The sequence below is a fragment of the Capsicum annuum genome, chromosome 12 (assembly GCF_002878395.1).
Source record: "Capsicum annuum cultivar UCD-10X-F1 chromosome 12, UCD10Xv1.1, whole genome shotgun sequence".
Classification (NCBI taxonomy): Eukaryota; Viridiplantae; Streptophyta; class Magnoliopsida; order Solanales; family Solanaceae; genus Capsicum; species Capsicum annuum.
Window position 1 is genome coordinate 94452128 of NC_061122.1, and position 25752 is coordinate 94477879.

Consider the following 25752-nt stretch of genomic DNA (forward strand, 5'->3'; position numbering starts at 1 on the left):
ACACCCAATGTATACAACTCTCAGTTAAGATATCAACACTAAGGTTGAACTACCCAATATTAACTATCAAAAATAATCTTATAGATGGGTAAGCATATATACTCCAAATCTATTATAAACTTAAAGCCGATATTCCAAGGAGTTAAATTCTAAAATTAAAGGCGACAAGCCTGAACCGAGGCCAAACACCCAAGTTAACCTAACTATCAAAATCATCCATAAGCCTACTGGTTCTTGTCAGAGGAAAAATCAAAACATAGTTAAGGACCTAAATAACAATAGAGGATAAACCACAGGATGAAAGCACAAGCAACCTACTCTATATTTGCTAGAGGGCATGAACCACCAAAGCATATCTAAGAACTCACCAAGGCTACAAACAATACTACTGATAACCACCATACCAATTCAGAGAAATGCAACCTTAGACAAAAAATGATCAATCCAACACCCCATCTCAACAATGAATACCAAATTTGTAAACTTAAGAAGCGTTCATAGAATAGATCACCTATCTCTACCTCTCTTAACTCAATTGGAAAAAGAACCACATTATAGTAAAAATAAAGTATCCAACTCCACATCAATACATAGATGAATTCATCAGCATGAGACTAATTTAACGACTTTAAAGAAAAGTCCAATACCTTTCAACACCAATATCAAGACCACAACAAGGTAATAAATTAATCTGAATTAGAAGAATAAATCCCAAATTGGTCAACCTCAGAAATTGTATATAAGGCGAAGGATAGTAAATTCTGAAATCTCTTCTAACTAGAAGGCAAGTCCTAGAATCTCAAATTATGAAAATAGGCATTATAACTAAATTTACAAATCTGGGAGAATAATAGAATCACGAAAGTCCAACATACCTTCACTACTATCACACACTAAACAGTCGATCTAGACTCACCAATAAAAGATGAATGGAACAAACCCCACCTTGCTATAAGGGAGGAATAATCAAATTGAGCTAGCCACATATGCCACTGAACAATAACTGTGAGGACGAAAATTTTAACTAGATAATTCTTGTCTATCCATCTATCAAGAAAGGATCAACAAATACCAAATAATGACAATAATAACAACAATAATAGAAAGACTAATAATAAGCAGTAGGTGATACCAAAAATAAAAATTAATAGAAAGTACAACTCTAGGGACATAAGAAGATCAATATGCCATGGTAAATGGGAATAAACCATTATTCTACACCCTTACTAAAATATCAACATTGATCCACTCCATCCATTATCTAAAAGCAATCATTACAAAGGTACTCATATAATCATAAAATTTACACCAAGGCATGTGACAATAAATATAAACCTACCATGAAACAGAATCATTGATGGGTATGAAAACCCTTATACAATGAAATCAAAGGGAAAAGGTAAGAAATAAAAGGCACATCTACCACAGTGGATTCTAAATTCACATACCTAATATACCTGAGGGAGTATAAATATGAGCAGGTTCAAATAGAGACTGAGTGTCTGAATCATCAATTGAGTAGCTAAGTGTGATGCCTCTAATAAAAGGTGCAACAACACAATTTGGATTAGCTAAATAACTAATAATCCTGCATTAGGGCCACTCTCTAGACCAGTGACCAGTCTCTATATAGTTGAATCAATCCATTAATGAACCATGTTTAAATAGAACTTTTGATGCTTATAATATAAAAATTGTGCAAGTACTTAGGTCTTTTTTATTTGATGTGATATATTTTTATGTTGGTTTGCAGGAAAACAGGTTTTAGAGCATAAGGGGAGGGGGGGAAATATGATGAAGTATAGCAGTTGGCTACTCATGAGACCCACTTTCGGGTCCTAAGTATTACCTATAGGTATTAGGTTGGGTCCATAAGTTTTAGAGTTGAGTTATTAAAAGTTGATTTTTTCTCTGGAACCTACAAAAGCCTACTTACGAGGCATAGGTTTTACATATGGCCCCCATAGGTATGCCTTGTAATTAAAATTCAAAAGCTTACTGATTTTCTCTAAGACCTATGAACCCAACTATGGCTCATAGGTACTACCTATGGCCCGTAAGTGGGGTTATAAGTTGATGCCGACATTACTTTCCTACTCTTTTTTGGTTAGGATATTAACGTTTTATAAGGCAACTATAAACACCACATTTATGTTTTGATATTAGTTTACACTTTTTACATTATATCGAGTTCTAAGAAACATTTTTGTTCTTGACATTTAGGTTTTGATATTAATTTGATATTTTGCTTTTCATTCTTAATTATTTGTGATATTATTCATATTCTTTCAATTATGAATTCTATGGTCGTTCTTGAAAACATGAGCGGATAGATCTCTTAACTAGGATTATGGGAACCCTTATGGAATAACGAAGTAGAGGAAGTACAATTAATATGATATGCCTATGGAGTAAGGAATTCATGGGAAACACAATCATAGTGATAATATCATATTAATTTGAACCTAAAGTGTTCAAGAATTTTTACTACTACTGTTCTTAAAAAATCCCCCTATTTACTTTCTGCACTTTCTGACCACTTCAACAAGTTCATAATAAGGATTTGTGTTATTTTTTGTCGGTTCAAACCCAACATTTGTTTGGTTCTATATTTGATCAGAGATTGTGTTATGATTTTTAGGAAGTTTAATATTAGAGATATCAAATTTGGCGTTGTTGTCAACAAATATGGTTACTGATTGATTGATTGTAGTTTATGAGGTTGTTAGTTTTCTATTTTTTATTGCTCTTATGGCGTACTCCAATGTCTGCCCAATACTCAAAGTCAAGGAAATCCCTTGATCCCACATGATCTTAAGCTAGATCGAATCTTACAACAGTATCGTAAGATAGAAGAATATAAGCACAGAGCTTGTCACGATAGGGTTCGAGATGAACCGGATGCCTTAAATCTTCCATCTCTACATGATATTCGCAAAACAGATACGCAAACCATTTCTTATTTATTAGATTAAGAGAATGCAAGGTTTTTAAATGCCCATCTACAGCTTAAGAGGAAAGAAAGAGACAAAAATAAAAGCATCGACCAACAATCAGTAAATATAGAGATAGAAGGGATAGAGCTTAACCACCCCCTGCTTATCTGTATTTTCCTATATTTTATTATCTAGAAGATTATTTAGGGTATGTTGAGCTAATTGAAATAGGATCTATCATTCCTCCTAATTTTCCCCAAGGGATGAAGGTTGACATCACGAGTGCACTAATTCAGTTGCTTAATCTGAAAGGTGTGTTTGCTGGTTTGTCGATGGATGATACAAACATGCATCATGAATTTGTATGGGAATTGCACTTTGCATAATATACTTGAGGTGAGTCAGGAAGCTTTGACACTTCGGTTGCTCCCATTCTCTCTTACAGGTGAAGTGACATTATTATTTAGGGAACTAACTCGTGGGCCCATTACATCTTGGAATGAGTTGTGGACACATTTCTTGGACAGATTTTTCCTACCTTCACGAATGTTGTAGTTGAAGGATAAAATTTATAATTTTAAGAAATTGCTTTTAGAGGAATTATATGTGACTTGGATTAGATTTAAGAAGAAGTTCATGAATGTGCCTAATTATAGAATTTCAGGAAGGAATATGCTTGAGATATTTTATGGGTCCCAAAATGTAAACACCAAAGTTGTTTCTATACTATTCCTAGTGGGGCTTTCATGAGCCTTTTTTGAGAACTAGCTGTGGAAATCTTGGACTGACTCTCTAAAGCTAAACGAGGGTAGCATACTTGGGAGGAAGAAAAAGGAGTTGGTATTTATATTATTGATGCTTCTAGTGAGTTAAAAGCCTTACATAATACAGTGGCTCAAGAGTTAGCACAATTGAGGATGGATAATGGGTTACATACCAAGAAGTTTGAAAATATGAATTCAAAAAAGGTAAATGTAGTGGGTGAGCAAAGAAAGTCTGTTAGACATAACGAGTCTAACTCTGAGGAGGATACTAAGTACCTGGACAAAAAGATGGTGGGGTTTTGAGCTAAGGTCTAAGGTTTTAATAAAGATGCTTGGAAATTGAGGTAAGGGAATTATTGGGTCCCTGAATAATACATGAGCATTATGCAAATTAAGAGCTAGTATTAATCTGATATTGCTAGTTTCGTATAAGCAGCTCGTGTTAGGGACATCTAACCCAATGTCTATAAAATTATTTTTAGTTAATTGGACACTGCAGAAATTGGTTGATATTTTAATATGATGTATTAGTTAAGGTATCTTTCTTTATATTCCCATGTACTTTCATGATTATCGATTGTGAGGTGGATTTAGATGTCTCTATTATCATTGAAGGCCTTTCCTAGCCATGGTTGTGGCATTGGTTGACAGTAAGATGGGACATATAAAATGTAGGCTCAATGATGAACAGCTTAATATCAATGTGGGTCAGTTAATGCAACACTGAAAGATATGCAAGTGGCATCTGTGATAGTTATTGTAGAGGATGATGTAGTGATTATGTCACCACTCGAACCATGGACTAGTCATGATGTGTATCCCAATCTTACCATGGACTGGAGACCATCCTCTTAGCCTAACCTCAAGAGAACAATAATCATATAAATAAAGTGGAAACCAATTAAACCAATGATCATAATAATAGAATTATATGAATCAAATGATGGTTCAAAGAATTCAAATAACAATCCACCCACACTTTTCCATAAAGCCTCTAATCAAAAATACATCTAAGTCGAGACATGCCCCCGACTATGACCAAAAATAATAAGGCCTTCCGAAGGATGGAGGCTCACCACTCCACAGAAACTCAACAGACATACTCAATCACATACTTTTACACCAGAGTAACAGAAAACCCTTCGAACCCTACATTATAAAATGATGTAGTATCTAGGGAAGGTCAGTTGATTCAACACTTGCATGTAACTCAAGGAATAAGGATAAAATAATGCAATTACAAAAATTCATTCATAAACCATATGCACCACATTTATAATGGTCAGTTGAATCAGCACTTGTATGTAACTCAAGGAATAAGGATAAAATAATGCAATTACAAAAATCTAGTCATAAACTATATGCACCATATTCATATTCATATATATAGTATGTTGGGATAGGGACAAGGGTCATGAACATGAGAGATTAAAGATTTAACCTAAACTGTGTAGCTCAATCCTTCCTAAAGAAAACCCATGGGCTATATGGGTCCAGCTCCCCCTGCTAGAAGAACCCCAGTGCATATTAGTATCATGAACCAAGAAAAACCCAAGGGAAAACTAAACCCACCAAGGAAAAAGTCATCCTAAAATATATGTATATATATATCAAGTGTGCATCAATCATATGATCATATAGACCGCCAACGCTGGTAAATGTGGTTTCTAGTGTTCTCCCCCCATCCTCAACCCTCACCCCAGGACTTACACCCTCACGGTGAGCTACATAATTCCCTTCAGGCCAAAATTAAAACTATTTGTACTTAAAGTAATCTATTAACCCAAGATTCATTCATCAAGGCATTTACCACTTGGTATCATCGTACTAATATGATTGCAAGATAAATTAATTATGCCAGACAAAATCAAAAAAAAAATATATTGGACTCCCAAGTTCCATTTAAAATACAAAACCAAGTCCATCCAAAATCACTTAATTATTGATACTTTAATCCAATACATTGGGTTCAGAAATGACTTAAACCATGCAATTTTCCATATTAAAAATCAAGTTTACAAAGTGGGTTATGGTTCATCTTACGGAAACCCATGTCCTCCATTCCAACCATATATAGCACTCACCAATTCCATCCTAAAAACATTAATTCAAAGCATGAATAATCAATTTAAAACATAGGACAACTAATTAAATCAGTAACAACCAAAATCCCTCAACCCAATTTCAAAACCCATAATTAAATCATTTAAAAATCCATTCAGTTAATACCACAATGTAAAATTAAAGTTAGGAAAAGAGAAACAATCATGAAATACACAAGGGATTGAAAACAATTTGAAGTTTGGAGGACAGATGACGATTTACTATAAAACCCATGAATGTTCTAGGGTTTTGAGTTTGAGAGAGAAAGAGAATGATTTGATCTTTAAAATTGAAGGGAATGGGGTTATTTTATGTTTACGGGTCGTATAAGGGGTAAAATGACCAAAAGTTCATCATCCCAAGCGAAAAAAACAAAAACTGGATGAATTTAAATAGTGGCATGGCATGCTAATATCTCGGGGTTAGCCTCTATGCCATGGAAATATCACGGATGTTAACCATTATGAAATGGACTTATAATGGAGGCTTACTACCTCGAAGTCACAAAATGACCCCGAACCCCTTCAGAAAAATCCAAAATTTTCCCAAAATACCCTTTTAACATCCCTAAACATAATTTAAGTCAAAAATTAACATTACACATGTAGGAGGGTCAAAAATAAATTTGATAAAGTTTTATAGGGTCTCACATTATCACCCCTTAAGGTCATTCATTCTGAAATGATGAGTTAGGACACTTTTGGCATGAGAATAACAAGAATACACCAGAATCAAATGACAAACTCAGAAAGTGACATGAGGAAAATGAAACTCATACCTTAAGCACTTTCATCCAACATGTGGGAGAAAAATGGGTTGTTGTCCTTTATATCGTCCTTAGATTCCTTTATAGCCTCTTCCACATTTTGTTTTCTCTAAAGGACCTTCACCGAAGCTAAATCCTTTGTCCTCAATCTATTAACTTGTCTTTTCAATATTTTAATCAGGATTTCCTCATAAGACAAGGAATCCATAACACCAATATCCTCCACAGGCACTATCAAAGAAGGATCACCTACACATTTTTTTAGCATGGACATATGAAATACAGAATGAATCAAAGCTAAACTTGCAGGTAAATTTAACTCATAATAGACATTCCCTATTCTCTTCACAATATGATATGGACCAAAATAATGAGGATTGAGATTACACTTTTTCCCAAATCTCATAACTTCTTTCATAGAAGAAACCTTCAAGAATACCCACTGACTAACCTCAAATTCTAACTCTTTCTGCCTCACAACCGCATAAAACTTTTTGCTACTCTAGGTAGTCTTAAGTTCTTATCTTATAAATTATACTTTATCCATGTCTTGGTGAACCAAGTCAGCACAAAATAACCTAGTCTCACCTAACAAATAAGAGACCTACACCTCCTAAAATAAAGAGCCGTAAAAGGAGCCATTTGGATACTAGAATAGTAACTATTGTTATACGCAAACTCAATAAGAGGCAAATTATCAAACCAACTACCTTTAATATTAATCACATAGGCCCTTAGAATTTCCTCCAAAGTCTAAATAATTTACTCCGCTTGCCATTCATTTGAGGATGGAAGTGGTATTAAGGTTCACATGTGTACCCAAACTTTAATGAAATTAATGCCAAAAATGAGACAAAAATTGTGTACTTAGGTCTTAAATGATGGACACTGGTGCACCATGCAACTTCACCATATTCTGAATGAACAACTTAGCATATGAGGATTGTTTCAAAAGTCAACTTATGAGGAAAATTTAACAATATGAGGATTGTTGCAAAAGTCAACTTATCCTTCGACTTCTCAAAACTACCCTCAAAAGCATCAGACCATAAAAACTTAACCTTTTTCTAAGTTACCTTCATCAATGGAGCAGCAATAAATAAAAAAATCTCCAAAAATCTCCTATAATACCCATCCAAGCCTAAGAAGCTCCTAATGTCAGTTGGAGTCATGGATCTATCCATTTCATAACTACCTCAACTTTCTATAGATACACCTTGATCTCTTCACTAGAAACAACATACCCAAGAAAGGTCACAGTATTCACCCAGAACTTACGCTTATACAATTTCACAAATATATTCTAATCCTTAAGAGTCGATAACACAATTAAAGAGTGATTGGCATGATCCTCCTCACTCCTAGAGTAGACCAAGATATCATCAATGAAAACTATAACAAACAAATCTAAAAACTGCCTGAACAGCCGATTCATAAGATCCATGAAAGTAATTATAGCATTAGTAAACCTAAATGACATAACCAAAAACTCATAATGGCCATACAAGATTTAGAAAGTAGTCTTGGGAATATTAACCTCCTTAATTTTCAACTGATAATAGATCAAACGAAGATTAATCTCAGAGAAACACCTAATACCCTGAAGCTGATCAAAAAAATCATCAATCCTAAAAAGAGGATACTTATTTTTTATGGTAAACTTATTTAGCTAACGATAGTCTATGCATATTCGAACGGACCCATCTTTCTTTTGCATAAAATGTATAGGAGAACCCTACATAGAAACACTACGAGGAATAAAGCCCTATTAGGAAGATCCTTTAACTTTTCCTTAAGCTCCTTTAGTTCAGCTGGAGCCATCCTATAAGGAGGAACGAAAATAGGATGGGTATTCAATAGAAGATTATTCCCAAAATCTATTTCCCCATTGGGAGGACTCAATCCTAAAATCTATTTCCATATTGAGAGAAATTCTAAGAAGATCATCAAAAAAAAAAACTATAGGAAATTTACTAACCACAGGAATAGATTGCAAAAAAGGACTTTCAAAATTATAATCTTTAACCCGAACTAGATGGTACAGACACCTTTTGGACATTAACTTCTGGGCTATAAGATAGGAAATAATCCTCCCATTTGGTACTAAGTAGCTCCCCTCTAATTTGATCATAGTTTTATTAGAAAAGAGAAAACTAACCTTTCGAGTCCTACAATCCATAGAAGCATAGGCCTAATGAATCCAATCCATCCCTAGAAGAACAATAAAATTAGTTATATCTAATTCTATCAAATCCACCAATGTCTTTCTATGAAAGATAGACATCACACAACCCATATAGATTTTCTAACAATAATAGACTTACCCACCGAGTAGACACGGATAAGGGGTTGGAAATATTTTTAGGACGAACACCAAAATTCATATCCATATAAGGGGTCACAAAAGAAATGGTAGAAGTCGAATCAAGTAAATAACAAACATCAAAGAAAAAGAGTTATAACATACCAATAACAATATCTGGGTATGACTTAGATTCCTAACGAGTAGAAATTTTATAGAGATTATTCCTGCCAGTGTTACTACCAGAAGTAGCGCCCATACGAAAAAAATTTGAAGATGTGGCCATGGGAATTTTATTGGCCCCAGTGGAAACTCTGGTTGCAAAAAATTCTCGTTGCATATGACTAACCTAACCATAATTATAGTAATAATTTCTCCCTTTCTTAAAGTATCTATAGTGAAGGTGCCCCACAAAAATGGCAAGGAAGATAAGGTGAAGCTGACTGAGCCGCACTAGCCTGAGACTGGGCACCCTATTCTTTAGTACCACTACTATCCTGAAAATGTTGATCACCTAAAGGCTTAGGATAAGGAGCACTCGAAGTCGAACATGAATTTCCCAATTGTTCTTCTTAGTCCACTATCTACTACCTTTCCTACTATTCTTCTAACTTGCACCCTGTTCTAAATATTAAACTTTTTATTTTGTCTCTCTCATCTCTACCTATTTTTTCTCATCCTCAACCTGCTACATATAAACCACCAACCTGGAGATGTCTATATCATTACTCAACATAGCAGCCATACATTCTATCACCAAATTATGAGATAACATAGAAGTAAACTTCCACATTTAGGACCTCATATTTGACACTAATTCTGGAGCATTATGGGACAACTTTTGAAACTTCAAAGCATACTCCTTTACACTCTTCTTACCCTACTTCAAATTCACAAAATCTTTAGTCATAGCTTCTCTTGACTCTTGAGGAAAGAAGGGAACAACAAAAGCACTATAAAAATTCTTTCTATACTGCTTGTTTGACATCATCTTCCATCATTGCTTCCAATCCTCATGCCACTGATAAGTCATATCCTGTAACTGATAAGCAGCCAACCCTATACCCTCTACATCAGTAGCATGAATCACCCTAAAGATTTTCTCTATGTCATCAATGAATCACTACAGATCCTCCTTAACCTTAGAGCCTATAAATATTGGGGGATCCAACCTCATGTACTAGCCAACCCGGGTGACCTCAGATAAATGGGAAACAAAACCAATGTGGTCAAATAGACGAGACTATGATGCTACCTACTGAGTAAGCATATGAATAGACTTACAAAACACCACATTAGAGATATATCTTTAGGCAACTAAGCATAAGTGTCACTAGCTTGAGAAGCTCAAAGATAAATAATATGTACTAGTAAAACCAAATGTGGAATAATATAATCAGGAGCAGGGACCCTAGATTGGGTCTCCACTCCATAACTAGTGTGAGTCTTATCCACATTATCCTCGGATAGGATAGAGTTCCCAGTAGAGTTTCTACAAATGTTAGATCTTCAGGGTGGCATGATCTAAAATGTGAGGAAGCCAAGTGTTAAAGAAGTTACATAACACTTGACTCTATAGCTCAAAATAAAATTAAAGAAAAGGAAAATTTTCCTAAATACCTTGCAGACTTCCCCTTATAAGTATGGAGTGATATACACCCATAATAGAGACTCAACTCAAAATAGATTTATGGATACGTAATGACCTGAACCATCCTTTGATACCAAGCTTTTCACGACCTAAACTAGTGCCAAGTCATGATGGGTATCTTAATTCTACCATGGACTAGAGACCACCCTCTTAGCCTAACCTTAAGAGCATAATATTCACAAAGTAAAGTGGAAGTCTACCGAACCAATGATAATAGTAATAAAAATAGATAAATCAAATAATGGTTCAAAGAATTCAAATAATAATCCGCCCATACTTGGCTAAGAAAGCCTCTAAAACAGAATACATCTAAGTCGGGATATACCCTAAACTATGAATAAATAGAATCCAATAGTACTATACAATAAAGCAAGAATAATGAAATGACAAAGCCTTCTGAAGGATGGAAGCTCACCACTTCATTGCAACTAAATAGATGTGCTCAATGACCTAATGTTGCACAAAAGTAAGAAAAAACCTGCCAGACCCTAAATCATGAAATAATATAGTGTCCTGGGATGGTGAGTGCGATAAGAACTTGTGTGTAACTCAATGAATAAGAATAAAATAACATAATTACCAAAATCCAGTCATAAACCATATGCACCACATTCATATACATCTATATATAGGATGTCAAGATAGGGAAAGGATCATGAACATGAGAAATTAAATATTTAACCTGAATTGTGTAGCTCGATCAATCCTAAAGGTGCCTATGGGATATATGGGTCTAGCTCCCCCTTCTGGAGGGGCCCTAGTGTATGTTAGCCGCATTAACCAAAGAAAAGATAAGGGAAAACTAAAGCCAAAAAGGAAAATAGCCATCCCAAAATATAAATATATCAAGTATACATCAAACACACGATCGTATACACCCCTAATGCTGGAAAACGTGGTTTTTAGTGTTCGTCCCGCTAAGACTTACACCTTTATGGTGAGCTACATAATTTCCATTAAGCCTAAATTAAAATAATTTGTAGAAAAACCAATCCCCTAATCTAGGAGTCATTCGTCAAGGCATTTACCACTTGGTATCATCATATTAATATACTTGCAAGCTAAATTTCCTAATCCACATAACCAAATTAGACTCCCAAGTTCAATTTAAAATCCAAAACCAAGGCCACCAAGGCTTTCCAAAACTAATTTCATTCATTTATTCTTTAATACAGTGCATTGCATTCAAAAATAAGTTAAACCATGCAATTTTCCATATTCAAAATCAATTTTACAAAGTGGGTCAAGGTTAATACAATTATCAAGCCAAATTCCATCAACATGGAAACCTATGTCCCTCATTCCAACCATTTATACCATGCACCAATTTCATCCTAAAAATATCAATTTAAAGTATGAATAATCAATTTCGAACATGGGACAAGTAATACAATTAGTTACAACCAAAACCCCTTCACCCAATTTTAAAATCCATAGCTAAAGTACATGAAAATTCATTCAATTAATATCATAATGTAAAATTAAAGTTAGGGAAAGAGAAACATGCATTAAATACTCAAGGAATTGAAAACAATTTGAATTTTGGAGCCCCTAGTTGAATTCACTATAAAACCCTTGAGTGTTCGTGGGTTTTGAGTTTATGAGAGAAAGAAATGATTTTATATTTTAAAATTGTATGGAATGGGATTATTTTATATTTTAGGTTCATACAAGGGGTAAAATACCAAAAGTCCCTCACCCCAAGTGAAAAAACAACAACTGGATAAATTTAAACTAGTGGTGTGGCACGCCAATATCATGGAATTTAGCCTCTGTGCCACACAAATATCATGGAGGTTAACCTCCATAACACAACCTTATTGAGGTTTACCACCTCGAGGTCTTAAATGACCCCAAACGCCTTTCAGAAAATCCAAAACTTTCCCAAAATACCTTTTTAGTATCCCTAAAAATAATTCAAGGAAAAAATTGATATTGCACACACTAAAGGGTCAAAAATGAAATCATCAAAGATTTATGAGTTCTCTTAGATTATACCCATTGAGGAGAGACTTGGTGTAGAGGCATGTGGAGATTTTGAACTTTAGTAGTGATGGTATCGATGAGTATGATGAGATGGTGAGTGCTCTTACTGGCAGAGGTTCTTAATTTTTTGCACTAAAGAAGTTAAATCTATACTTGAATAATAGAGTAAATCTACAAGATCTGTCATCCACTTAGGAGCCTCCGGTCTTGGAATTCCTATAGATTTAGTTGATACACAGGTTGAGTCCTTGATCTAGATATTACGAAGGTTTAAATAATCCATTGGTTTGATAATTATAGATATTATTAAAATTTCTCCCAGAATTTTTACTCATAAGATTTATCTTGAATTGAAGCGTATGCCTAGCATTGAGCATCATCATTATTTAAATCTACATATGCAAGAGGTGGTGAAGAAAGAGATCATTAAGCAGTTAGATGCAGGTGTGGTTTACCCTATAGCCGATAGAAAATGGGTGAGCCCTATTCAGGATAAGACACTAATATTCTCCTTTATAACACCTTACCAAGAAAGCTTAAGGGTTTTTTAAGAAATCATTACCGCAGCCTTCAAACTTCGAATTCTCTCAGGTTTCTTCTATATTTAAGGCATGTATCTCTTTCCCTAACTTTAATTTTACACTATGATATTAATTGATTGGATACTCATGTGATTAAACTTGTGGGTTTAAAATTAGGGTTAAGGTGTTTTGATTGGTATTACTTGAATTACTTTTTTCATGTTTCAAATTGATGATTTATGCTTTAAATTTATGATTTTTGGACTAAATAAGTGCATTGTTATGGAAATTTAAATGGGGAACATGGGTTTCCCTAAATTGATAACTTTTTAACTTGGTAATGGCATTAACCTCAGCCCACTTTGTAAATTTAGTTTTGAACGTGGATATTTTGCATAACTCAACTTTCGTATGAACCCATTGCCTCGCATTAATGGATAAATGGTTAAAACGGACTTGAAAATCCCTTGGTGGCCATGGTTTTGGATTTCAAATGGAACTTGGGAGTCTAAGAGTTACATAGATTGGCTTGGAATAATTATATAAACTTGCAAGCATAATTAGTATAATGATACCAATCGGTAAATGCCTTAGTTATAAGACTCCTTAGTTAATGGTTGGGTGTATGTGCAAACTATTTTAAATAGGGTTTAAAGGGAATTATGTAGCTCACCGTGAAGGTGTAATCCCAAAAGGAATAACACTTGAAACCATATTTGGCGGCGTGGGAGTCTATATGACCGTCTGCTTGGTTCAAAAATTATATTTTGGGATGGATAGAGACTTGGTGTCTTTAGCCTTTCCTTTTCCTAGTTCTTATGGCTAACACGTACTGGTGCCCTTTCATTATGGAGATCAAAACCTATATAGCTTGTGGGTGCCTTTAGGATGGAATAAGTTATATATTTAGGTTAATGGTTTAAACTCTCACGCTCATGACCCTTGTCCATATCCCGACATCCTATATGTGTATATAATTATTATGCATATCATTTAGACTGGTTTTGGCATTATTTTATTACTTTCCCTGATTACATATCATTATTTTCCCCACTGACCATCCCTAGATGCTACATCATTATGATGTAGTATCTAAAGGCTTTTCAGTTGCTCCTGTGCAATGTTAGGTGATTTGGTATTGTTGTAGATCTACTAAGTGTTGAGCTTTCATCCTTCGGAAGGCCCAGAAATTTCATTATCTTTATTGTTGTCTTAGTATTTCATTTTGAATTTTTTTTGGTCATAGTTAGGGGAGTGTCCCGACTTAGTTGGTATTCTGGTTTTAAAGGCTCTTGTGGACAAGTGTGGGATTGGTTGTTTTGTTTTGATTCCTAGAGTTTATGTTTTACTAGTCTATCGTTTATGTTTTACTAGTCTATCTTTTTTATTGCTGTTTTGGTTGACTTCCGTTGTTTATATTTATGTACTCTTGAGGTAAGGCTAAGGGTGTAGTCTCCAGCCCACGGTGGGCTTAAGATACCCATCATAACCAGGCCCTGGTTTGGGTCATGAAATTAAGTTCCTACTTGAAAAATATGGTGTAAAACATATAGTAACAACACCTTATCATCCACAGACAAGTGGGCAGGTTAAGGTCTCCAATAGTGAGATCAAGTTCATTTGGGCAAAGACTATGAATACCAACCATACTAATTGGTCGAGGAAACTAGATGATGCACTTTAGGCATACCATACAACTTATAAACTCCCATAGGTGCCTCTCCATATATGCATCTGTATGACAAGGCATGCCATTTGCTTGTTGAACTTATGCACAAGACACTATGGGTGTTAAAAATAGTAAATTTTGAATAGAGTAATGCTTCAAACCCGAGGATGGGTATAATGAATAAGTTAGATGAATTCCGCCTCCATGCTTATGAGAGGTCTTCCTTGTATAAGAAGAAAATGAAGTTGTACCTTATATTAATATTGGGAAAAAAGGTATTCCAGTCCAGTGATATGTTTTGTTGTATAATTTGAGAATTCACCTTTTTCCTAGAAAGTTTAAGTCTAGGTGATCAAGACCATTCGTTGTGGTCAGAGTATTTCCACATGGTGCAATTGAGATGAAATGATAAGGTGATACTCCATTCAAGGTGAATGAGCATCGTGTCAAGAATTACATGGGAGCATTAAGCAGTTGAAGGTTTATGAGGATGTAAACCTTAGTGAAGTCTTAGTAGCCAAGGCAACAGAGTCATGCCGTTATATTAAATTAGGCACCTCATGGGTTCTTTGGTGATGTCTGAGTATCCAACATAGCCACATCATTCTGCGATGCTAAATCAAGCATTGCTTGGGAGGCAATCCAAGGTGTTAGTATTCACTTTTGTTTCTATTTTGTCTATTGAAAGCATAGAGAAACATCTGGAGAATGATAAAAATTGTAAAATTTCAGACAAGTCCAGGTAAGTGGACCTACAATCCTACAACATATAGCAGAAAAGTTGAAGTCACAGGAATCAAAAAAACTTTTAGGTTTTTGAAGTTGTAACTTAAATACCCTACTTACGGGGGCTATAAATACAACCTACGACCTTATAAGTTGGGGTCATAGAAATTAGAGAGAAATAGGGTGCAACACTAACTTATAACCCCCACTTATGGCGAGTTGTAGGTTGTACTTACTGATGACATGCAAACAACACCTCCTACCAGATGATAATACAGTCGGTGTCAAAATATAGTAACCTAACAAAGGTTTAGGTCGAATCACAAAGGAACTCGTAGACTCGTGGATTTTAGGTGTTTAATCAATGGGCAAGAACTGGAAATTTAATGAGGGTTTTGAATGGAAATATCAAACAAAGATCAACTATCAACGTCAGTTGTGATCAGTATTGGTGAACACTAGGATCCTGTACTCTCTAGTTTCTTAACTCCATAGGCTTATCGTTCTATGTTTAACAAACCGGATATCTTGAATGCCTAATCGATAAGTAATGTACCTTCTGCAGTCTTCTGGATGAGCAGAAGGATTTTACCCTTTACTTTTTGAATCTCAAGATGTTCCATTACTAACCCTTATCTTGATCCCACTTAAGTATCACTTTATGAGTCTGCAGTTATTAGATGAAATCTAAGCATCTTACGTAGATAAGACCAAGGATCGCGGATCAATAGTTAAACTCCAAATTACTATTGTCACTATCTTTTCCTAGTCACTACTCCTCTTTTGGAGTATGTAGCAATAATCTAGGTAGGATCTAAATGTTGGCCACCACTAAGAAATCTATTATAGTAAAGATACAGCAATGTATGCCATGGGTATTGTTTCAATTCAACAATTGCACTTCACCTACTTCGTCAATCTGCCAGGGTTTCCACAACCCTAGCTATGGGTTTTATCCGCTCATGCTTGTAAAGAAATCAATAACATTCATCTTCGGAAGCATATATGAAATCACAATGATAAGAAGTAATTGAACCCATAACTGTTACTGAATTAATCAACTGAAGCCAATACATGATAATTCCAATATCAAAATTGAACCTTGGAAATAAAATATGTTTGTGAATATCAAAAGTGTGTAACTCCTACCAAAAAGTACATAAAGGGTATTTACAGTACATGAGGAAACCCTAAAAACATATCCTGAACAAAATAGGAAAAATAAGGTCGGTGGCCACATATGGTCAATACCCACGGATTGGCACCGAGCGCAGGTAGTACCTGTGGTGCTGACACTGGGGAAAAAATCTTGCAAGTTTAGCTCTCAGGATTTTGGACTTCTGGTACTTGCTTTGCCTACATGCGGTCTGTAGGTCCTACCTGCGGTCATATGTTGACTTTGTAAGTGTCGGGAATTATCTTTTCAGTTCTTCTTCGATTCCCAAATATTCTTTGATCACGAACAAGCTTGGAAGCATACCAAATATCCATAATTGCTTTAAAAAATTGCCAAAAACAACTTTTTCACCTTTTGTAAAAACTTAGCATCCAGAACATGATTTTCTGCAAAACATACCCAAAAAGAATCACACCTAACAAATTAACCTCAGAAACTTGCGTCTTCTCCTTGTTTGAAGCATCAAAAGTTCTATATTTCTTTAGAACTCCAACACCCTCAACTTAGAACATTTGCATGTCCTCAGGCAACAACACATAACGAAAACAAAAATGATGCTTTACTAGGAGAAATTAAGCTATTCAAAGCAGTCAGTGAATCACTTGAACTCAAATCACAACATCCCCCCTCCAATCTTATTTTTCAAAACAAACTATGTATGAACATGAAGCAAAATAATGTGACACAATGGAATCAAGGTATGGCAATTATATTAGCAATAGAAAACCACTCATACATATTTTTCAAAACAAGCTATGTTTGAACTGAAGCACAACAATGTCACACAATGGGATCAATGTATGGCAATTATATTAGCAACAGACAACAAATCATACATACAAGTTACACAACCCAAAAAAAAGCAAATAGCTAGCTATATGACTCAAATTCCCTCACAACAAGGATGTCCCACTCGCTCATATAAAATCATGCATTTCAATGTAGGGACAGTCAAGAGACACACACACTCAAAAAGAAGCTCCACTCAATGCATGTCAAATACCATAGGTTTGCCCTTATTTTCTTTACCTTAGATTTCAAATAATAAAGTTAGGATCACTATAGCACTTTTCTCGGCTTGTAACGTAGGCTTAGGGGTTGGCATGGTACATATGTACTTTTAATGTGACTAAGACTCTTTGACACTACACTAACCTTGGGGTCTCACTAACTATCCAATTTCATTTTATTCCTCCATTATTTCGCCCTTTTATTCTTTTAGGCACATTCAGGCTTGATGTGGTTCCTTTATTCTTTCTATTTCTATTTTTCATAATTTTTCTCTTCTTTTTTTCTTTTTTTATTTTTTCCTACCACACCCAACACTACTAGTTTTTTCTCTTATTTTACCCTTATTCATACCCATTTTACACTACACATCCCTATAATAGCCACCCTCAACTTAAGTGTTTCGCCCGAGTGAGGTGCACAATGTTCAAGGAGGATCTAGGCCAAAATAGGTTCATGTTAACACAAATGGGAATGTAAAAAGTGTAATAAGAAAACTAAGCATTCAGGCTCAAAATCGGGATAAAGGGATATAATTCACACATGGAGGGTCATGTAGGCTAAAAGTGGACTAATATAAAAAATGGCCTATTATACTTTCCTAACTAACTATCCTACAACCTAGGAAAAACTAAACGAGCAAGTTCTAAATTTGACACACAAAGGGAACTAGGTAGTATCTCACACACACATAGCACAGAGTCAATAGTACAAACTACTACCTATCCAGTTCATGAAGTTATTAAAGTAATTATCATGTCCCTAATCCTAGTTCCATAACAAGATCCACAATGTTGACACACATATATATTCACACAGTTCTAAAACATAAATTTTTGGAGGGGTATTTGATTTGGGCATATTTATATATCCTTGAACAAATATTCACCCATAATAGGACTTGTTCTACTAGTTAAATTTGTCAATTTAGTTGTGCTTGATGTGTAATTTCATAATTTAAGCTAATGGACATGATTAGTAATACAGGATGGATTGTTAGTTAGTTTTGGCTTAATTGAATTCCTGACGGCAAGCAAGTAATGATTGATGCTGGAGAAGGATTTTATGGAGTGGAAATAACATTGGAAATAAGCTTTGAGAGCATGCTTGTAAGGATGAAGCACGTAGAGGAGTAACTAGTTGACGAATAAATTTTTCCTTGGTCAAAATTCTGAGCAACAATTCCAATGAGGGTACGTGAAACAGGCACAATGTGAACCTCTTCCTTTGCAATAAGAGGTTCAGTATGGGGCTCTTCCTATATGATATGAGTCACCACATGGGTCATTTATCACTAGTCAGACCAACATGGCGCGGAGGTTTTCCATGCTAGACCAATTTTGTCCAACTATAAAAGAAGCACTTAAATACAATTGGGACTATTTTTTTGCAGTACTACAAAGGAAAAAACACTGTTACTACTTTTCTTAGGGTTCTTTGAACTTCATTATTCAAATATTACTTTGGGTATGTTTAATTACTTATTGTTTATGTTGAATTCAAACCTAAGTGGCTAAACACCCTTATTCTAGGGTTGAGGCCAACAACATGATTGCAATTTTATATTCTTTATCGTAGTTTATTATTGAATTATCAAATGTTTATTCTTAATCTTTTGTTCCTTCCATTTTGATGAGTGGAAACCATTATAATAAACCTATATTTCTATCCAAATCTAGAAGCAGGATCATAGAATAGAATAAAGAGATTAAGTAGCACGATTCTTATCCATTTATGAAATAAGGGATGTGAATTAGCATTTAGGATAGGGATGTACATAGAAGCCTTGTTTTGTTCACTTATAGGAAGATAGTTTTAGGCATCTAGTCAGATTATGCATCCCCACTCAATGATGTAGTTGTGATGTCCTATTTAGGTAGAAGATTCGAGGTCGGGAGGCTGTGATCAAGCTATAAACACTAGGAGTTAACAACCTGATAATCATCTAAACTACAATAGGTATAGAGATTTGTAAGATTGTTAAAAGGTGACTCAACCCTAGAATTCTCATCAATATTATTTACAACCCTTGCTTACGTTGCTATAGTCATATATTTTTATTTCTTAATTATTTATTTTTTACCTTGAATCTTCACAGTCATCTTGATACCTTTTAACTCTTCATATATTCTTGTCAAAAACTAAAGTTTGTTGAACTGCTAGTTGCATATTCCTCGTACGTATGATATCTATATTACTTGCATGATCATGTGTACTTGTGTCTGTATTAGAACGCAACAAGTTTTTGGCACCATTGTTGAGGATTATTATAACTACTAATTTTATAATTTTTTGGTTTTTGATGATTAGTTTATGTGTTAATGACTTGATACTAGTAGCTGACTTTTGCAGGATAAGCTGAATATAGGAGTGGCAAGAGATGAAGATTTTGTAGAGCCTCATTTTAAACTAGAACTGATATTTCAATAGAGGCGAAGATCTTATTATCCAATTTAGCAGGTTCAAACAGTGGAACAAAGAGATCTTAATCTTATTGATCCAGTTGATCCAAATGTCGGACGTGTTCCAACACCAGTAATTCTAGTTTCTCCCACCCAAGTAGCTGCCAAACCTATTCGTGAGGTTGAAATCCCACTCACTAACCATACTGCTAATAGCATTCGCAAGCCATATCCATTTGGTTGATTTGAATTAAAGAAAAATATGGTGCAGTTGTTGAATTCGGCCAGGCAACTTGCTGGATTTTCATATAAAGACCCACAGCAGAACATACATACCTTCCAAGAAATCAGTGATACTTACATTCATACAAGAGTGAATATTGCCTAAGTAAGACAACTCTCTTCCCCTCTTCTTTAATAAGGAAAGAGAAGAGGTGGTTACATATTGAACCACCACTCTCCATTACTTCTGAGAAAGATCTAGCTCAAAAGTTCCTTATTTAATTCTTTCCATTAGGGAAGACTTCACGTTTGAGAAGTGAGATTTTGAGTTTCAGGAAAAAAGAAGGAGAAAATCTCTACCAAGCTTGGGAGAGATTTAAGGGGATGCTAAGAAATTTCCCTCACCATCATCAGTCTAATGATGTTCTTGTTCATAATTTAATAAAGGGTTTGGAGATAAATACAAAAATTCTCTTGGATTTAGTAGCTGGGGGGCAAGCTCTTGAGAAAACGTATGAAGAATTATATACACTATTGAATTGGATTTTATAAGGTAATCTTGAATGGAGTTTTGACTCGAGGAGTTCTCCTAATAAGGTTGCAGGTGTATTAGAAGTAGATCCGTTCACTACATTATCAGCTCAACTTGTTGCACTACAAAATTAGATTACTAATCAGTTCAACGGGATAAAGTTAGGGGTTGTACTGCTAGCAGCAACAGCAAATACAGTTCAAAAGGCAAATACATGGTGTGAAGTTTGTGGTAGTAGTGAGCATGCACAATTTCATATGCAGTTAATCTAGATTCAGTTAATTATATGGGGAATGTAAATCGTCAGGGACAATAGAACTTTGGTAACACCTATATTCCAAACTGGAGAAACCATCCAAATTTCTCATAGGGGGGAAATCAGGCATAGAAAAATAATCAGTAAAAGGGGCTAGTGTAACAGTATCAACAACAAGTTCAAAATTATCAGGACACAACTCAGATGAGCAATTCAGAGAAGATAATTAAGAAACTTCTAGCTTCTCGTATGCAGTTAGCATCTAATATAAAGAATCAACAGTTAATTAGAATGAATTTTGAACTACAAATTAGTTAGATTATGGGAGCATAAAACGCTAGAACTCAAGGAGTCTTACCTAGTAATACAGAGAAAAATCCAAAGTAGGTAATACAGTCTCAATGAGGAGTGGTTTACAATTAAAGGAGGTAGAACCAGAGCATGTTAGTCCTGTAGTTACTGATAATGAATCTAAAAAGAATGAGGAGAAAGTGGTCAAAGAAAAATTTGCAAGTAATTAAACCCAAGTGGAGAAGACCACTCTACCTTTACCATTCCCTCAAAGGAAGCGGAAGCATCAAGAGGATACAAGTTACAAGAAGATTTTGGATCTTCTAAAGTAGGTTCATGTCAATCTTTCTCTTATTGATATTCTGCAAAATGTTTCAAAATATGCAAAGTAGCTAAAATACATAGTGAAAAATAAGAATCGGTTGATATAGTATGCTACATTAGAACTTATTGAAGAGTGCACATCAAAGATATAGAACAAATTGCCCATGAAGCTGAAGGATCTAGGTAATTTTACTTTGCAAATCACCATTGGGCAGGCTATTAGTTCTCATGGTTTATGTGACTTAGGCGAAAGAATTAATATTATGCCTGTATTTTGGTTTTGAAAGATAAGTCTTGGGAGCCCAAATCCACAACCATTATTTTGCAGTTGGCTGAGAGGTTCTTGATTCTTAAGTTGATCTGGTGGTTTTATTTATTTTGGGATGCCTATTCCTTGAAATAGGGCAGTCACTTATTGATGTAGCTGTAGAGAAGATGACGATGAGAGCACATGACAAAATGGAGGATTTTTTATGTATACAAGGCACTGAATTTTCCTACTATATATGAATAATTATCTTCAATATCAGTTGTAGACCTTACATCCAAGCTCTATCTATTATTTTCTGATGATCCACTCGAGTGAGCTTCGATGGGTCATTATCTTTATGGTGATGTAAAGGAACTTTAATTGGTTTAAGTTATGGACTTGGCGGTTATTGACATGAGATAGATTGTTTTTAAGCCATTGAACAGGCTAATGGCCACTCTTCCAAGGCGTCTACTGATGAAGCTCCAAAATTAGAGCTCAAGGCTCTTTTTTCTCACTTGAAATATAGTTTTATTGGTGACAATGATACCTTGCCTATTATTTTGTCTATAGGTTTATCTAATGTGCAGGTAAGGGGAGCAATGGCAGTTTTGAAAAGAAGAAAGAAGGCACTTGGATAGCAGATGTCAAACATCATGGGAATCAATCCAGCTTTTTGTATGCACAATATATACATGGAAGAAGGTTACAAAGTAACTATTCATCAACAATGAATATTGAATCCGATGATGAAGGAAGTGGTATTAAAAGAATTCATCAAGTGTCTTAATATTGGGATCGTCTATCCCATTTTGGAAAGCAAGTGGGTCATCCTTCTGCACTGCATCCCAAAGAAAGGTAGGATGACTGTAGTGACAAAAAAAACCTAATGAGTTGATTCCCAATCATATGGTAACTGGTTGGAGAATCTATATCGACTACCAAAAGCTGAATGAAGATAACAAAAAGGATCACTATCCTATCCCGCTCATTTATCAAATGTTGGATAGTTTGGTAGGGTAGGAATAATATTGCTTTCTAGATGGTTACTCAGTGTATAATCAGATCATAATTTTAGCAGAAAATTAGGAAAAGACCATTTTTACTTGTCCATATGGTACATATGCATTCAGACGCATGCCTTTTGGCCTGTGTAATGTACCCACAACTTTTCAGGGATGCATGATGGAATTTTCTATGACATGGTTGAAGAATTTGCTAACGTATTTATGGATATATTCTCTATTTATGGTAACTCTTTTGATGTGTGCTTGTAGAGTATAGATCGAGTCTTAGCTTATTGTGAGGAGACAAACCTTGTCCTGAATTGGGAAAAGTGTCAATTTTTGTTAAGAAAGGAATAGTCCTTGGTCACAAGGTGTCATGTCAAGTAATTGAATTGGATAGAACCAAAGTTGAAGTCATTGAAAAGCTACCATATCCTGTGACAGTGAAGGGAGTGAGAAGTTTTCTGGGGCATGCAAGATTTTACAGGCAGCTTATCCAAGATTTTTCTAAGATTCCAAGTCCTATGTGTAAATTGTAGGAAAAAGAAGCAAAAATTGATTTTGGGGATGAGTGTCAAGAGTCCTTTGAGAGACTGAATAAGAAACTGACAGAAGCTCACATCTTGATTTCTCCAGACTGGGCGATATTATTTGAGTTGATGTGTGATGCCAGTGATGTGGCTGTTCAAGCAATTTTAGGGCAACAAAAACACAAGATATTTCATTCTATTTATTAGGTAAGTAAAGTCTTAAATGATGCCGAGATGAATTATACAGTCACAGAAAAGGAGATGCTAGCGCCCGTCAATGTGTTTGACAAATTTAGATCATACTTGGAAGGCACCAAGGTAATTTTTAACACAAACCATGCTGCCATTAGGTATCTGCTCAACCAAAAATATGCAAAGCCATGGTTTATCAGGTGGATTCTATTGCTTCATGAATTTGACCTAAAAGTGTGTTACCAAAAAGAAGTGGAGAATCAAGAGGTGAATCATCTATCAACTCTAGAGAATTGAGATCATATTATTGATGGTTCACTTTACATCAGAGAACAGTTTCCAAATGAGAAATTACTGGCACTTGATGTGTGTGAGATTTCTTGGTATGCAGATATTATAAATTTTTTAGTGTGTAGATTTTACGTTCCCAAAGCTACCAGCTAATAGAGGAAGAAGTTGTTACATGATTTTTATGCATACATATAAGATGAACCCTATCTCTTTAAATAGGGTGCTAATGGAATTGTGCACAGATATGTGTCCAAGGCTTAATCTAAAGAAGTGCTGCAAAAATGTCATTCATCTCTTTATGAAGGCCATCATGGGGGTGTGCTAACAGCTAGAAAGGTGTTACAATCAGATTTGTTTTGGCCAATATTGTTCAAAGATGTGGTTGAATTTATAAGAGGGTGTGATCAGTATCAGTGATTAGGTACAATATCAAGGCACCATGAGATGCCCCTATACAACATTCTTGAGTTTGAGGTATTCTATGTTTGGGGGATAGATTTTATGTGTTTATTTCCACCATTTCATGATAATTTGTCTATCCTAGGGGTGGTTGATTATGTATCTAAGTAGGTAAACTTGTTTCCTTCCCTACTAATAACGTAAGAGTTGTGATAAAGTTTATGAAGAAGCATATCTTTTCTTATTTTGGCACACCCTGTGCTATTATCAGTGATGGGGTACACATTTTGTTAACACTTGGTTTAAAAATCTATTAGCTAAATATGGTATTACGCATAAGGTGGACACTGCGTATCACATGTAAATGAGTGCCCAAGTAGAAGTCTCAAATCAAGAGATCAAATAGATATTACAGAAGACTACAAATGGCCAGCGTAAGGACTGGTCAAAAAAGCTAGATGACGCTCTATGGGCTTATAGAACAGCATATAAGACGCCCATTGGGACTTCTCCGTATCACTTGGTATATGGAAAAGCATGAAACTTACCTATGATGCTTGAGCATCAAGCTTATTGGGGGTTTAAGAAACTAAATTTTGATATGAAGGTAGCTGGTGAGAAGAGATTGTTGAAGATGAATGAAATTTATGAGGTTTGTCTCCATACTTATGAGAATACAAAACTGTACAAAGAGAAGAATAAGAAATGTCATGACAAGCAGACTCTTAATGGAGTTTTTAAGCTTGGACAACTTGAGTTGCTATTTAATTCAAGAATGAAGTTGGTTTAAGGAAAGTTGAGGTCGAAGTGGTCTGGTCCATTCAAAGTAGTAAGAATGACTTTCAATGGAGCCATTGAGCTGTGGAATAAGGAAAAGATTAAAAAATTCTTAGTGAACCATTAATGGGCGGATCATGGAGATCGGCACAATCTGACTATCACCTTTGTGGATGAGTGAAATTGAGTTGGGTTATTCCAGGACGTTAACTAAGGTGCTGCATGGGAGTCAACCCACAAATGTAATGTAATAGTGTAGTTTACTTCTAAGTTGTTAAAAGAAAAAGAAAATAGAAAAGAAATAAAAAATACAAAAAAAAGTGTCGTGCCACGACCAAAACTAAGGCGCTACATAGGAGGCAACCCACTTTTCCTTATGCTATTTTGTTGCTTTTATTGAGTATGCGGGAATGAGAAACTCAATTGTATTAGGGAAATGAGAAGCATGTGACACGTCATAAAAGGTAAGCTTGCGGCTAAGCTAAAGATTTACTACAGAGAGGTCAAGCGTGAAAAAAGAAAAGGTGGAATGAAATATTCCCACAGATGAGTGAAATTTTTCCTTAGTGCAATATTTGAGTACAATTATCAGTAGCTCCACGTGAATTGGCCACGATGCACTACTCTTGCCACACGATTTACCTTGCATTGCACTACTCTACCCACATGA

At 35.1% G+C, this 25752-nt stretch overlaps 1 non-coding gene across 1 annotated transcript; it reads right to left on the reverse strand.

Annotated features, from left to right (window-relative positions):
• Positions 1–20539: 20539 nt before the first annotated feature.
• LOC124889853 lies at positions 20540–20646 on the reverse strand. Its single transcript, XR_007048767.1, has one exon. It is a non-coding gene; the product is annotated as a small nucleolar RNA R71 (small nucleolar RNA).
• Positions 20647–25752: the final 5106 nt, after the last annotated feature.